This window comes from Lithobates pipiens, unplaced genomic scaffold, assembly GCF_037356315.1.
Source record: "Lithobates pipiens isolate NorthernLeopardFrog02 unplaced genomic scaffold, aLitPip1_a1.2 Scaffold_19, whole genome shotgun sequence".
In the NCBI taxonomy this organism is placed as follows: Eukaryota; Metazoa; Chordata; class Amphibia; order Anura; family Ranidae; genus Lithobates; species Lithobates pipiens.
The window spans coordinates 281,543,472-281,558,882 of record NW_027507764.1 but is presented as its reverse complement, the minus strand read 5'-3'; the positions used below and the strand labels follow the sequence as shown (position 1 = coordinate 281,558,882).

The following is a 15,411-nucleotide window of genomic DNA, read 5'->3' as shown; positions in this document are numbered from 1 at the left end:
CAACGATCTGTTTTATTTTACTGCTTGTTTGCCGAGGTGACCATCTTGGTATTTGTCAAGAGGGTTGAGAGGCGCCAACAAGATAACTTACAGCCCCATCACCTGGAATATGCCTGATCTCGGATGCTAAGCAAGGTCCTGCCTGGTTAGTACCTTGATGGGAGACCGCTTGGGAATACCAGGTGCCGTAGGCTTTTTTTTATTATGTTGTTCGCGTCAATGACTTGTTTTATTTTTCTATTTGCCGAGATGACCATCTTGGCATTTGTCAAGAGGGTTGAGAGTGACCAGCAACATTGCCTATGGTCACATCACCCTGAATGCACCCGATCTTGTCTGATCTTGATTGCTAAGCACAGTGAAGCCTGGTTAGTACTTGGATGGGAGACCACCTGGGAATGAATGAATGAATGAATGAATGAAATACTTGTATAGTACACAATGCGAACTGAATTGCCTCTAGGCGCTCTGGCGAGCTTTGATTATGTGCTAAAAGAGGAAGGTCTTGAGTTTTTTCCTAAAAGCCAGGTGATTTTCTTCCAGGCGGATGTTGATTGGTAGAGCATTCCATAGCCGAGGCCCTTGGACAGCGAATCTCCGATCCCCCTTGGATTTAAGACTGCGGTTTGGTGTGTAATGATTTATTTTCCCCATTAGGTATTGTGGAGCTTCTCTATGCACGCATTTGTGGGTGAGGCAAAGGGTCTTGAACGTGATCCGATTTTTTACGGTTAGCCAATGTAAGCTTCTCACCGAAGGAGAGATGGATTCCCAGTTTTTTTTTCCTGTTATCAGCCTTGCCACCGTGTTTTGGATCAGTTGTAATCGCGCAAGTTGATATTGTGGTAATCCTATGTAAAGCTAATTTTTTTTTGCAAATATAAGTTTTATTCAAGAAATTTTTTTTCACACAGACAGGATAGAACCCCCAAGCCAAAAGAAATACAACATAAACAGTGAAGGTCGCAGCCTCCTGAATGTGCATTACAGTAACAGGTAGTACGACCATAAGCTGTGTATCTCATTTTGAATAGAAAGTTGACCCCACCAATAGTACCCTCTCGTCCGGAGCCGGCAAGAGGGTCAGGAACACACCAAGTCCAGTTAACATCCAAAAGGTCTGGGCCAGCGATCACAGGTCACAGTCGTTATGAGCAGGCCAAGGGTCGTAATTACAAGAAGAGGTAGGAAGTGAATGCACAGGCAAGAGAAAGAAAGAGGGGGGGGGGAGGAAAGGCGCAGGAGAGGGAGGGGGATAGAATAGAGAGGCAGAGAGGAGAGAGGAGGGGAGTATAGGGAAGAGATGGGTGAGGGAAGGAGGGACGGAGAATGGGGAAGGGGAGGGGAGTGGTGGTGATTCGGTGTTCCCTGTACGAACTCCGTTTGCTGACTCATCCCCACTCATCTCCCAAGAAGGGTCCTGCCCTCCGTCGAGTACACAAACTCATTCCAGAGGGACCAGGTTTTTCGGTAGTTTTCCTGTCAATCCTGGGCAGTCATGATCAAGTCCTCCATTTTGTTAATATCCTCCACCCGCCGCAACCACATCGCCACGGTAGGCGGAGCTCGTTGCTTCCAGAGCAGAGGGATACAGGATTTGGCTGCATTAGTGAGATGGCGCAATAGCGACCGCGCATATCGCCTAGAGGGCAGCTTTGACATATGTAATAGGAAGAACGCCGGGTCATTCGGGATTTGCCACTCCGTGAACTTTTGGGAAATGTTCCGGACTGCCGTCCAAAAGTCCGTGAGCTTGGGGCAGGACCAAAAAATATGTAGAATCGTACCTCTATCCTCTCCACAACGCCAGCAATGTGCAGGTGTGTCTGGGAAGATAAGGTGAAGGCGGCTAGGTGTTAGATACCACCTCGTGAGAATTTTATAATTCATCTCCTGCGTTTTGGTGCATAGGGAGGATTTCAGGGCAAATCGCAGAATCTGAGCAATCTGTGTAGGTGTGAAGGTGCAACCCAGATCCTCCTCCCATTTTGCGAGACTCGAGATACGGTGCGGCTGTGGCGGGGTATTCAGTAGTACATACATTTTAGAAAGAAGTCGGGGGACGGGTTCCGTGTCCGAGAAGTATTCCTCAAACACGGTCAGCGGTCTGGAGCAATCCGAGGGGTTCGGGATGGACTGAAGAAAGTGATGTAGACGCGCGGCGTTCCAAAAGTCTAGACCATAGGGACCCATGGGGTCCATAAGGTCACAAATAGAAACCCAGCTGTCCCCTGCTACAAACTGAGAGGCCCTAGTAAGGTTGGAGTCTCGCAATTGTCTGAACTGCATAGTTGGAAGACCCGGCAGAAATCTCGGGTTACCAAGGATCGGTGTCAGCGGTGACGTCGCGGTCGTCAGCGAATGTTGTAATGCCGCCTTCTCACCCTGGTAGAGGGTGTTGCCTATAAGCGGGTGAGTTTTCACTTCTTTTGGTAATGCTTCCCTGCACCATAGGGCAGACCTCAATGGGACTGAACTCTGGTGTTGCTCAATTTGGGCCCATAATTTGGTGGTTAGGTTGCGACCCCAATCAACTATCCTACTCAAATGAGAGGCGCGGTAATACTGTTTAATATCCGGTAACGCCACACCCCCGTACTGTTTCGGTAGGGATAGTTGGGAGCGTGGTAGTCGAGGCTGCTTCTGTGCCCAAACAAAACGGGTAAACAGTGCCTGGACCTGCTTAAAATATACAGGTGGGATTTTAATCGGTAGAGCCTGAAAGAGATACAAAAATTTGGGTAGGATGCACATTTTCAATAAATTACATCTACCGAACCAGGAATGCGTCCCCTTGTGCCATGAGTCCAAAAGCAGCCGCGTCTTAGTGAGCAAGGGGGGGAAATTGCATGTATATAAGTCCGACAGGTCTGGAGGGACGTTAGTACCTAGGTAGGACAGAGCGGTCGTCGTCCATTTAAAGTGGAAGTTGGACTGCAGACTGGGGAGCAATCGTGGCGGTATCAGTATCCCCATGGCTTCTGATTTGGCGAAGTTGATCTTTAAGTTAGATAACTTCCCGTATGTCTCAAACTCTCGGAGCAGGTTAGGTAATGAGATGCTGGGGTTAGTCAACGTAAAGAGCATATCGTCAGCATATGCCGAAAGTTTGTGTTGCGAGCCCCCCACGGTCACACCCTGTATGTCTGGGTTCAGTCTAATCGTGGCTAAGAATGGTTCTAGAGATAACGCAAACAGGAGAGGGGACAGTGGGCAACCCTGTCGCGTCCCGTTGGTTATCGGGAAGGGAGTCGAAAGTGTCCCATTGACCTTAACTTGGGCTGTCGGCTTGGAATATATCCCCGATATACGAGCAATCATCCGGTCTCCCAATCCCACGTGTCTGAGCACTGCAAACATAAACGGCCAGTTCACACGGTCGAAAGCTTTTTCGGCGTCGGTGTTTAACAGGACACATGGAGTACCCGCTTTTCTCACCACATGAATCAGATTAAGCACCTTCGTGGTACTATCTCGGGCTTCACGGGAGGGAATAAATCCAACCTGATCCAAATGGATCAGCTGCTGGAGATGGCCTGCTAACCTGGTAGCTAAGATCTTGGTGTAAATTTTGAGGTCTATATTCAGGAGAGAGATCGGTCGGTAGCTACCGCAGGATGCCGGGTCTTTCCCCTCTTTATGAATCACCGAGATGTGAGCGGCCAAAGAATCTCTAGCGAACTCCCCGCCCGACCCTATTGCATTGAATAATGTAAGCATGGGCCGTCCCAAAAGGTCTATCAGCCTCTTATAGTATTGCAGCGTAAGACCGTCCGGTCCCGGCGCTTTCCCCGGCTTCATCGTCCCTATAGCTCCATGAATTTCCGTCAGAGTAATGGGGGACTCCAGCTCCTCTCTCACCGCCGGTGATAGGGAGGGCATTTGGGATTTCTCAATGTAGTCGGACAACGTCGTTTGAGATGGGGGGTGCGTCCGGAGACCGTACAGTTCCGAATAGAAATTCCTGAACTCCCGCGTAATGTGCATGGGCAAGTGGATTTTCCGTCCCCCTGGCGCCACGACATGGGGGATATATGTCAGAGGTCTACGTTCCCGGACCAGTCTCGCCAAGAGTTTCCCGCATTTGTCACCCGACTCGTAAGTCATCTTGCGGCAAGATTGAATGGCAGCTTTAGCTCTATAATAGAGTATATCTGTGATTTGTGTCCTGAGGGTCAGTAGGTCGTTTTCAGATGATTGTGTGGGTGCGCGTTTGTGTCTGGCCTCTAGTGCATGCAGCTGTGTCAGGAGCTGGTCGAGCTGTTTGGTGCGTTCTCGTTTGATCCTCGCCCCATGCTTAATAAGAACCCCCCGGATTACTGCCTTTTGAGCTTCCCACAGTACACCCGGAGTACAGTCCGGGAGGTCGTTTTCCCGAAAATAGCAACGCAATGTCTTGGTGACATCCTCCAGAACTTCCGGAGTTTGTAAGAGACTTTCGTTTAGCCGCCAAAATCTATGCGTCAGGGAGGATGCGTCAGACAGTCTGTAAGTGAGGAATATCGGCGCATGGTCCGACCATGTCCTGTCCCCAATGGAAGAGCATTCAACCGCATGTAGTTGGGAGTGGGGGATCAAAAAGTAATCAATTCTGGTATACAGTTTGTGCATGGGGGAGTAAAATGTGTAGTCTCGTTCACCAGAATGTTGGAGCCTCCAAACATCTATAAGTTGTGAGGCGTGCAGGGTCTTCGCGATGCGTTTAAGCTGAGCGATCGGCATGGAAGTCGTACCAGTCGAGGTGTCTACAGAGGGGATCAGCGGGATGTTAAAGTCTCCCCCGAGCAATAATTGCCCAATTTTAAATTCCTGTAGTTTTTCCATGGTCCTCTCCAGAAAAGTGGCTTGAAGTTCGTTAGGGGCATATATAGCTGCCAAGGTCACTTGTATGTGGCCAAGAAGCCCCTTAAGGAAAACATACCGACCCGAAGGATCCAACAGGGATCCCTGGCATCGCCACGGGAGTTTGCCAGAGAGGAGTATGGAGACCCCTTTGGATTTAGCTAGCGGGTTGGTCGAATGATAAGTCCATGGATAGTGTCTATTGCGCAGGTATGGTAATGCAGTTGGTTTGAAATGAGTCTCCTGTATAAAGGCAATATCGGCACGTAATCTTTTTAGATCAGCTAGAAGGATGCGACGCTTTTCAGGTGTATTAAGGCCCTTCGCGTTAAGTGACAATATGTTCACATGAGATACAGACATAGTCAGATCGGAAAGACCACCAAACCCCAAAGAGGGGGAGGGCGGGGGGGAACACAGGGGTGGGCAGACGGGGTCGGTTAAGAGGGAAGGAGGGTTCAGGAGGGGTTGAAAAGAAGTGGGGGTGGGGGTGGGGGGGGGAAAGATCCAGAAGAAGGGCGTAGCAAAAGGAGGGAAAAGAGAGAAATAAGAGACGGAGACAGTAAACCCGAAGGCCGGTGCAAACGGAGAAGGAGAGGAGAGAGAAGAAAAAAGGGGGGCAAAAGAGAGGGGGGGAATAGAAACAAGAAACCGTAACACGGGAGTGGGCCTACTGCCCTTGGCTCCCTATAAAACAAATAAGAGCATATAATGCCCCAGGGGGAGCAAACCGCACCCTCCCGGAGAAATATGCCAGCCTATTGGTGGGGGTGGGATAGACAGGAAACCAGGTAACCAACTCCACGGGCCCGTCTCCCACCTCTTATAGGTCACAGATGCACCATAAACATCACCTCATCAATATTAAACATAAACATATAAAATAAATAACAAAAACAAGAACAGTACAAGAAGATCATGTATAAAGAGCAGAGAGGAACTGTAATGAGCATCAACCCAAATTATACAGTCAGTAGATCATACCGCATCCGGGATGGACAGGCAGAGCCCGCCCCGCCCAGATACAGCTAACAGCACCCCCGAGCCCCACAACCCCCCCACCCCCCGAACACCCCCCACCACCCGTAAACAGCAGGCGCCACCCGGCAAAACACATGGCCAGATGTGCCCCTCCAAGTGTACCAATTATAAAACATAAAACTAAAGCACGGTAAAATAGTATAGGATAAAGTGAGAGGCATCCCACCACTCTCTGCACAGAAACCAGTTTATCCAGGACCCGGAGCAGCCCATCCCACTCAAAAGCTGGTACACGTGCAAACTCCGGGGTGATGAGTGCCGGTCGTGCAAACAAACCTCTCCAGAGCCGGACACAATCACAGTCCGGCCGGTGCATCATCTCTGCGGCGTTCCCCCACAGCATCCAGACGTTTTCGCCACAGGTTGAGAAAGAGATGGTCGGCCGAATAGTGGGGGGTCAGTCCGCTCGGTAGAAAACATTGTCACAGCAACTACGGCTCTGCAGGGTGCCTCCCCCGGCAGTGTTCCTCAGAACAGCAAAAGTCAACGTCTCCTGTAGAGGGGCCTGTAGCAGTGCAGGCGGTGGCAAACCGGGACTACAAAACCCAGCGCGTATACCGCGGTGAATCGTCCGAGGAGATCATGAAGCCGTTTGCACAAAAGCAGCGGCTCGCGTCCCAGTACATGTCCCGGTATAGGAAGAGAAGCCAACACACGGAGCGCAATCCATCGCATAGGCAGACCCTATAACGGCTCCATAAAACGTCCCCATGACTAGGAGTAGAGGCAGGACATCAGCAGGAAGGCACCGAAAGGGACGGCATCCGCGCGGGCCCTAACCGGGGTCGGCGGGAGGACACCAAGGAGGGTGGCAGGGACGGTGAAGGTAACTGCAGTGGCAAGAGGGGGGGGGAGGGGGGGGGGAGCAGGAGGCAAGGGAGCGAAGACTCAGAAAAATACCTTACAGCTCGCGGGGTTCCTCTCCCGAGGGCGCTCCGGGTCTGCGGCGGTTTCTCTGTTGCCTAGGCGGCAGGTCTTCACGTCGCCCACGGCCCGGTTCCCGTCCCTGCGGGCGGGGCAGAGGTGCTAGCCAGTCCGGGACTGTAACAGGTGCCACTTCCAGAAAGATGAAAAGTGCTGGTAGGGAGTCCATGTCCCGAAGGGTGAAGAATCTCTGGTCTTTCCGAAATGTCACAGACAATGGATAGCCCCATCGGTAGGTAGCACCAGCACGGCGTGCAAGGTCTAGCAAAGGTTTCAACAAAGCACGCCGCTGGAGAGTGGCACGGGAGATGTCCGGGAGGATCCGAACGTCCGCGCCATCAAAGTCCATGGTGGAGGCCTCCCAGGCCTTCCGCAAAACCTCCTCCTTGTGGCCATAATGATGAAGCCGACAGACAACGTCCCGCGGTCTAGCTAAATCCGCGGATTTGGGGCCCAGAGCACGGTGCACCCTGTCGAACTCCAGGCGGGACGGTAGCTCTACCCCCGGAATACGGCGGAATATCGCGTCGACAGTGGCCGCCAGATCCTCAGCGCCTGTGGCTTCCGGCAACCCCCGCAGCCGCAGATTATTTCTACGGCTGCGGTCCTCCATCTCCTCTAAGCGCAATTGTTGGGAGCGTAGCATCTCCACATAGGTCGCTTGTGAGGTCTCCATTGCTGCCACACGCTGCTCCAAGGCCGTCAGGGAGTGCTCACCACCAGAGACCCTAGTTGCCAGGTCCTTCACCTCCTCCCTGATGAGAGCCATCTCCCTACGATGAGTCTCTTCCACCTTGTCTATTAGGGCGGTGATGTCGGTTTTCGTAGGGAGCGCTCGTAACAGCTGGTGGAGTTCCGCATCCACCTGCATCGCTTGCCGGGGGGTCTCCATACCGGTCAGGGCAGCACTGTGGGTCACCAGGGGTGTTCCCAGGTACGGAGCAGACAAGGAGGCCTGTGAAGTTTCCTGATCAATGTCTGGCGAAGAGCAGACGGCCCGGTCAGTGTCCGCGTGGTCTCGTGCTGCCGCCATATTGGGGCCCGGTGAGCGGTGCCGAGAGACCTGAAAAAGCCTCCCGATATCAGCGGAATGCGAGGCAGGAGTCGGTGGTCGGGTAGATTTACGTTGCCTCTGCGTGGTCTTCTTTTTTGAGGTGGGCATAGTGCGGTCTAACTGTTTATTCCATCCGAAAAGGTGAGAGACGGCCGGGAGCTCGAGCAGTGCACGTCTCTATCCCTCCATGTCCAGGCCACGCCCCATGTAAAGCTAATTTGCGTAGTCCAGTCGTGAATTAATGATTGTTCCAACTACCACTGCTTTGTCATTCTTTGGGATAAAAGGGATGAGTCTCCGAAGCATGCGCAGCAGATGGTGAGTTGACCACTGACTACTGCTCCTATTTGCACATCCATTGACATTTGTGCATCTAAAATAACCCCGAGACTCTTTGCTTTGGTCTTTGGGGAGATAGTCTGCCCAAAGACGGTTGGCGGAGACCAGGAGGTTTTGGTTGCGGGCTTATGATTTGGGTGTAAGATAAGAAGCTCTGTCTTTGATTAGTTCAGCTGGAGGGAGTTAGTGGTCATCCATTCCTCTATTGATTTGAGGCAGTTTTCAAGTTGTTGTTGGTGATCTTTTTTTCCATTGATCCGGAAATAAAGTTGCGTGTCGTCAGCGTAAGAGTGGAAGCAGAGATCTGAGCATCTGATGATTTGAAGGAGTGGGCGATTGTAAATGTTGAAGAGAGCCTTGAGGGACTCCGCAGATGACTGCCCGAGTTTTGGAGAGGAATTTTCCTAGTTTCACTGTCTGTGACCGATTTCCTAGGAAGGACGCAAACCATTGGAGATCTATGTCTTGGACTCCGGCTACTTCTGTGAGGCGGACGAGTAGAGTATTGTGATCTACTGTATCAAACGCTGCACTTAGGTCTAGCAGTACGAGGAGACACGGCTCTCCATCATCTGCTGCTTCGAGGGCGAAATCTTGAGGAGAGCTGTTTCTGTTCCATGACCCGGACGGAAGCCTGATTGCAGCGGGTCCAGGGGTTTGTGAGTATCCAGGTGGAGTTGTAGCTGATGTACTACAGCTTTCTCCATGATCTTAGAAATGATGTTGAGGCTTGTAATTGGCCTACGGTTGTTTGGATCCTGAGGGTCCAGGTTTGGTTTCTTGAGTAGAGGTTTGACAATGCCTTGTTTGAGGATGCTGGGAACAATCCCTTTGTGGAATGATCGGTTTATAAGGTGGGTTATGGTTGGAGCCACGATGTCGGAGCATTCTTTCAGTAGTTTTGTGGGGATGATGTCAATAGGTGAGGTACTGTCACGCAGTTTATTAATGATGTTTTTGCGGTGTCTACGGTAATTGGGGATAGTGAAAAATTTTGGCGGTTGTGGTATGTTGGTGCAGACATCCTCTTTATGTATTTGCTGGCTGAGGTCGGATGTTTTCTTCTGACAGATTGTTTCTCAGATGGTTTTGACTTCACTATCAATGAAAAAATCCGAAAGTTTGTCACAGTAATCCTGGGATTCACTTTCTGGGGGTTCTAGGCACACTGGATTCATTGATTGATTAACCAATTTAAACAGTTCCCGTGGTTGGTTTGCGGCCGTTGAGATTGTATATGAGAAGTGGTCCTTTTTGGCTTTGAAGATTGCTTTCCGATAATTCTCTGTGAGACCTTTGTAGTTAAAGTGGTTTTCCTCAGTGGTATTTCTTCTCCATGTTCTTTCCGCTCTTCTGCGTTCTTGCTTTAGTACGGCGAGGGAGCTATTACACCATCCAGAGTTTTTCTTCCTGATGAGAGCCCTGCGTTTTGGTGCTACCGAGTCTGCTGATTGCAGCAATGCCCTGTTCAGGGAGTTGAGTGTTTCCTCCGTAGAGTGGTTTAAGGTTATTGTAGTTATCTTGTTGGACAGAGTGGATTTGAAGGATTCGGAGTACAGTTTTTTATGCGATCTGGTCCAGTGCGTTGTTGTTACAGGATTCCATTTTTCGTTGGTGATGTTGGTAGCGATTTTGAATTTAATGGCGTGGTGATCCGTCCATGGCAATGTTATGTTGTCGAGTATGTTGATGTCAATGTTCTGTTTGAAATTGAGGTCCAGGGTGTGTCCTGACCCATGTGTGGGAGTCTTTATCAGTTGCTGAAGACCCAGTTCTTCTAGTTGATTGATGCAGGCAGTCGGGATGGGGTCTTTGGGCTCGTTTGCCCAAAGGTTGAAATCTCAGAGTGCCAGGAAATTTTTGAAATTTAGGGTGTGCATTGCGAAGGATTCCGTGAGGGGTGAAAGAAGATTGGACTTTGGTCCCTGTGGTCTGTAGCACAGTAGAATATGAGTGGTGTCATGTGTCATGGGGTGTTGGTTGAAGATGTAGCATCAGGGTTTCCATAAAAGGCACTGGGTTCTGAGATGATGGTTTAGTGAGATCCAGGTGACCTTTAAAGATCACTGCTAGGCCTCCTCCTTTTTTCCCTATCCGGTGTTCGGTTAAGATCCTGTAGTTTTCCGGCACCAATTCGGTGAGGATGGTGTTGCAGTCAGAGGTTAACCGGCTTTCGGTGATGAAGAGGCAGTCTACATTGCTCTCGATGATGTCTATGTTTGACTGCAGACCTGGCGTTAATCTAATTGTAGTGGTCGAGTAGATGTCTTCCTGTGGTTGGGAGCTGCTTGTCGTCCAGTTTTTAATAGTTGTTCTCTTTGAAGTATTTTTTGTATGGAAGGTGGCAATGTGGTGTTGATGTTCCTGTCTGTGCAGAACTTCAGCTGAGTATTTGAAGTGGCACATGGTTTGTGGATGCAGTTGATGGTACTAAGATCATGATCCTGATGAGGGTATTGATCCTGAGGAGGGGCTAGGTATCAGACTTGCCGCCATGCTTGAGGCTATTAGCGCGCAAGTTGATCAGGGGATACCTATATGGATGCTGAAGGAGTTGTTGTATTGGGTTGCTGGCTATTCTGGCTACCTTTACTTGAGGTGAAGGTCTCCGCTCAGAAAAGAAGTCTGGCTGTGATCTGGAGTAGTCGTCCTAGGATAGCATGAAAAATGGAATGGAGGCCGGCGGTAGGGGTATGCTAACCTACGGTTGTTCCTGATTGTTCCAGAGGAAGGCGAAAAAAAACCTTGGCAGTAGCAGCCAAATGTGCCAGTGGGGCAAAAATTCCTTCCTGACCCCCGTAGGCGGTCGGACGGGGTCACTGGAACAATCACTGGGGGGGGGGGGGGAGTGGAGGTGCGAACTTACCTGGCTGCGGTGGTCCCCGTTAAACACTCTGGTTTCCAGTGAATCTGGCTTGCTGTCAGCCTGACGTTTCTGGAGAGCTGTCTGGTTGCCCCTTGAAGTGGGATCTTTAAAATGGAGGTAGGATAGAGGTTAGAGACTCCTGTCTTAACTCCTGTTTTCAACTCCTGGTTATTAACTCTCCACTTTAGTTAAAAAATCCACTTATGTTCACAAAATCCACATGCAAGCCACCATCATGGAGCAAGCTGAATACCAGGTGCCGTAGGCTTTTTTTTAATATGTTGGCGTCGATGACATGTTTTGTTTTTCTGCTTGTTTGCAGAGGTGACCATCTTGGCATTTGTCAAGAGGGTTGAGAGTGGCCAGCAAGATTGCCTACGGCCACATCACCCTGAAAGCGCCAGATCTCGTCTGATCTCAGATGCTAAGCATGGTCGGACCTGGTTAGTACCTGGATAGGAGGCCGCCTGGAAATACCAGGTGCCATAGCCTTTTTTTTAATATGTCGTTGACGTCGACGACCTGTTTTATTTTGCTGCTTGTTTGCCAAGGTGATCATCTTGGCGTTTGTCAAGAGGGTTAAGAGTGGCCAGCAAGATTGCCTACGGCCACATCACCCTGAATGTGCCCGATCTCGTCTGATCTCAGATGCTAAGCAATGTCGGGCCTGGTTAGTACCTGGATGGAAGACCGCCTGGGAATACCAGGTGCTGTAGGCTATTTTTTAATATGTTGTTGGCATCGACGATCTGTTTTATTTTTCTGCTTGTTTTGCCGAGGTGACTATCTTGGCGTTTCTCAAGAGGGTTGAGATTGGTCACCCTGAATGTGCCCGATCTTGTCTGATCTCGAATGATAAGCAGGGTCGGTCCTGGTTAGTACCTAGATGGGAGACCGCCTAAGAATACCTGGTGCCGTAGGCTTTGTTTTTAATATTTTTTTTGGCGTCGACGACCTGTTTTATTTATTTGCTTGTTTGCCTAGGTGACCATCTTGGCATTTGTCAAGAGGGTTGAGAGTGGCCAGCAAGATTGCCTACAGCCACATCACCTTGATTGAGCCTGATATCGTCTGATCTCGGATGCTAAGCAGGGTTGGGCCTGGTTAGTACCTGGATGGGAGACTGCCTGGGAATACCAGGTGCCGTAGGCTTTTTTTTAATATGTCATTGACGTCGAAGATCTGTTTTATTTTGCTGCTTGTTTGCCAAGGTGATCATCTTGGCGTTGGCGACATGTCGTCGACGCCAAGAACATATTAAAAAAAAATCTATGGAACCTAGTATTGGGAGGCGGTCTCCCATCTAGGTACTAACCAGGCCCAACCCTGCTTAGCATCCGAGATCAGATGGAATCGGGCTCATTCAGGGTGATGGGGCCATAGGGGATCTTGCTGGCCACTCTCAACCCTCTTGACAAACGCCAAGATGGTCACCTCGGCAAACAAGCAGAAAAATAAAACAGGTCGTCGATGCCTGCTTAGCATCCGAGATCAGACGAGATCGGGCGCATTCAGAACGATTGTAGGCGTAGGCCATCTTGCTGGCAACTCTCAACCCTCTTGACAAACGCCAAGATGGTCACCTCGGCAAACAAGCAGAAAAATAAAACAGGTTGTCGACGTCAACAACATATTTAAAAAAGCCTACGGCACCTGGTAATCCAGGCGGTCACCCATTCAGGTACTAACAAGGCCTGCCCCTGCTTAGCATCCGAGATCAGACGAGATTGGGCGCATTCAGGGTGATGTGGCCTTAAGCAAACTTGCTTGCCATTCTAAACCCTCTTGACAAACGCCAAGATGGTCACCTTGGTAAACAAGCAGAAAAATAAAACAGGTCGTTGACGCCAACAACATATTAAAAAAAAAAAAGCCTACGGCACCTGGTATTGCCAAGTGGTCTCCCATCAAGGTACTAACCAGGCACAGCACTGCTTAGCATCCGAGATCGGACGAGATTGGGCGCTTTTAGGGTGATGTGGTCGTAGGCAATCATGTGGGCCACTCTCAACCCTCTTGACAAACGGCAAGATGGTCACCTCTGCAAACAAGCAACAAAATAAAACAGGTCGTCGACGTCAACAACATATTTTAAAAAAAGCCTACGGCACCTGGTATTCCCAGGCGGTGTCCCATCCAGGTACTAACCAGACGAGATCGGGCGCATTCAGAGTGATGTAGCCGTAGGCCATCTTGCTGGCAACTCTCAACCCTCTTGACAAACGCCAAGATGGTCACCTCGGCAAACAAGCAGAAAAATAAAACAGGTTGTCGACGTCAACAACATATTAAAAAAAAGCCTACGGCACCTGGTATTCCCAGACGGGCACCCGTTCAGGTAAAAACAAGGCCCGACCCTGCGTAGCATCCGAGATCAGACGTGATTGGGCGCATTCAGGGTGATGTGGCCTTAGGCAAACTTGCTGGCCACTCTAAACCCTCTTGACAAACGGCAAGATGGTCACCTCGGTAAACAAGCAGAAAAATAGAACAGGTCGTTGACGCCAACAACATATTACACAAAAAGCCTACGGCACCTGGTATTCCCAAGCAGTCTCCCATCAAGGTACTAACCAGTAGGGATGGGCGAACTGTTCGCCCGGCGCTCGTTTTGCGGCGAATTTCAGCTGTTCGCAGTCCGCCCGTTCGGCAGACTATTGCCGCTGTTCGCCCGGCGGACTTCCGTGTTTACTGTGTAAAAGAACTTTGACCTATGATGACACATCCATCATGGGGTACAGGACAGCCAATTGAGACATTACAGCACATGGACACTTGGACATTCCCCCTAACTTATAAATAGACCCGATCCGGCGGCCATTTTACATTCTTTCTTCTGTCACTATAGGGAGAGGTTGCTGTGTGGAGCAGGGAGAGACTACAGTGACCCAAATCGCTAGCTAAACAAAAGTTCTTTTAAGGACTGGTATGGTATAGGTGTAGTTCAGGATATAGATATGAGGCACTGCTATTCAAGTCATTGTTGCTGCAGATTGTTTTTGTCAGGGCTGAGAGAGGGACAGGACGCTGTGTGCAGCAGGGACAGTCAGTTTTATCATTAGCTGTTACTATTAGGTCCACAAAAGTCCTTTTGAGGACTGGTATGGTAAAGTAGTACAGGATATAGTTTTGAGTGCTATTCATGTTATTGTTGCAGGAGCCTGTGTTTTGTCAGTTTAAACAGGGACAGGCAGGAAGCTGTGTGTGGCAGTGAGGGACAGTCAGTTTAATCAGTAGCTGTTACTATTAGGTCCACAAAGGTTCTTTTCAGGACTGGTATGGTAATAGGCTTGTATAAGTATAATATTCTTTCTTCCAAATATAGAAAGAATATTATACTTGACTGCTGCCCTTCTGCTGCAGTAGTCCTTTATGAGTATAGGGACTGAGGTACAGTCTGCTAATCACAACCTACTATTTGCACAAAGGTCCTTCTAAGGACTGGTAAGGTATAGCGTACTACAGTATATAGGGTTGAATGAGGTACAGCCTGCTAATCCTTAAGGACTGGTATAGGTCCACAATATATAGGGTTGAGGTGCACTACTGCTGACTGCTGCCCTATTCTGCAGCAGTCCTTTATGAGTATAGGGACTGAAGTACAGTCTGCTAATCACAACCTACTAGTTCCACAAAGGTCCTTCTAAGGACTGGTAAGGTATAGCGTACTACATTATATAGGGTTGAGTGAGGTACAGTCTGCTAATCCTTAAGGACTGGTATAGGTCCACAATATATAGGGTTGAGGTGTACTACTGCTCACTGCTGCCCAATTCTGCAGCAGTCCTTTATCAGTATAGGTACTGAGGTACAGTCTGCTAATCACAACCTACTATTTGCACAAATGTCCTTCTAAGGACTGGTAAGGTATAGCATACTACAGTATATAGGGTTCCAATTCCAATTCCCTGTCCTCCTCTGTCCCTGCGATCAGGACAGAAGAAGGAGAAATTATAACACAGGGCGTAGAGATCATAGATACTTTCAGAACATACTATGAGAAACTGTACAGGTCTCGGGGGGCGGCGAAGGACAGGGAAATGGATATATTTTTTGATAGTATTAAAACTCCGTCCCTCACTGAGGAGGAGAGGGGGGTAATGGAAGCCCAATTAACATTAGAGGAAATTCAATCAGCGGTGGCAGAAATGGCTAACCAGAAATCCCCAGGTCCAGACGGTTTACCAGTAGAAATATACAAACATTATGGGAAAATAATGCTTCCAGAGCTTCTTAAAGTTTTAAACTGGGCAAAAGAAGAAGGGAAGCTTCCAAAATCAATGACCGAAGCAACGATAGTTGTTTTGCATAAGGAGGGGAAAGACCCATTGGATACGAAATCTTA

General features: G+C 49.4%; 4 pseudogenes; 3 read left to right on the top strand and 1 right to left on the bottom strand.

Annotated features, from left to right (window-relative positions):
• The first annotated feature begins 11,439 nt into the window (after nucleotides 1-11,439).
• LOC143998663 (5S ribosomal RNA) lies at nucleotides 11,440-11,558 on the top strand (annotated as a pseudogene).
• Nucleotides 11,559-11,666: 108 nt separating this feature from the next.
• On the top strand, nucleotides 11,667-11,785 carry LOC143999884 (5S ribosomal RNA; annotated as a pseudogene).
• Nucleotides 11,786-12,099: 314 nt separating this feature from the next.
• Nucleotides 12,100-12,218, top strand: LOC144000054 (5S ribosomal RNA; annotated as a pseudogene).
• A 719-nt stretch (nucleotides 12,219-12,937) lies between these two features.
• On the bottom strand, nucleotides 12,938-13,056 carry LOC144000092 (5S ribosomal RNA; annotated as a pseudogene).
• Between the last annotated feature and the right edge of the window lie 2,355 nt (nucleotides 13,057-15,411).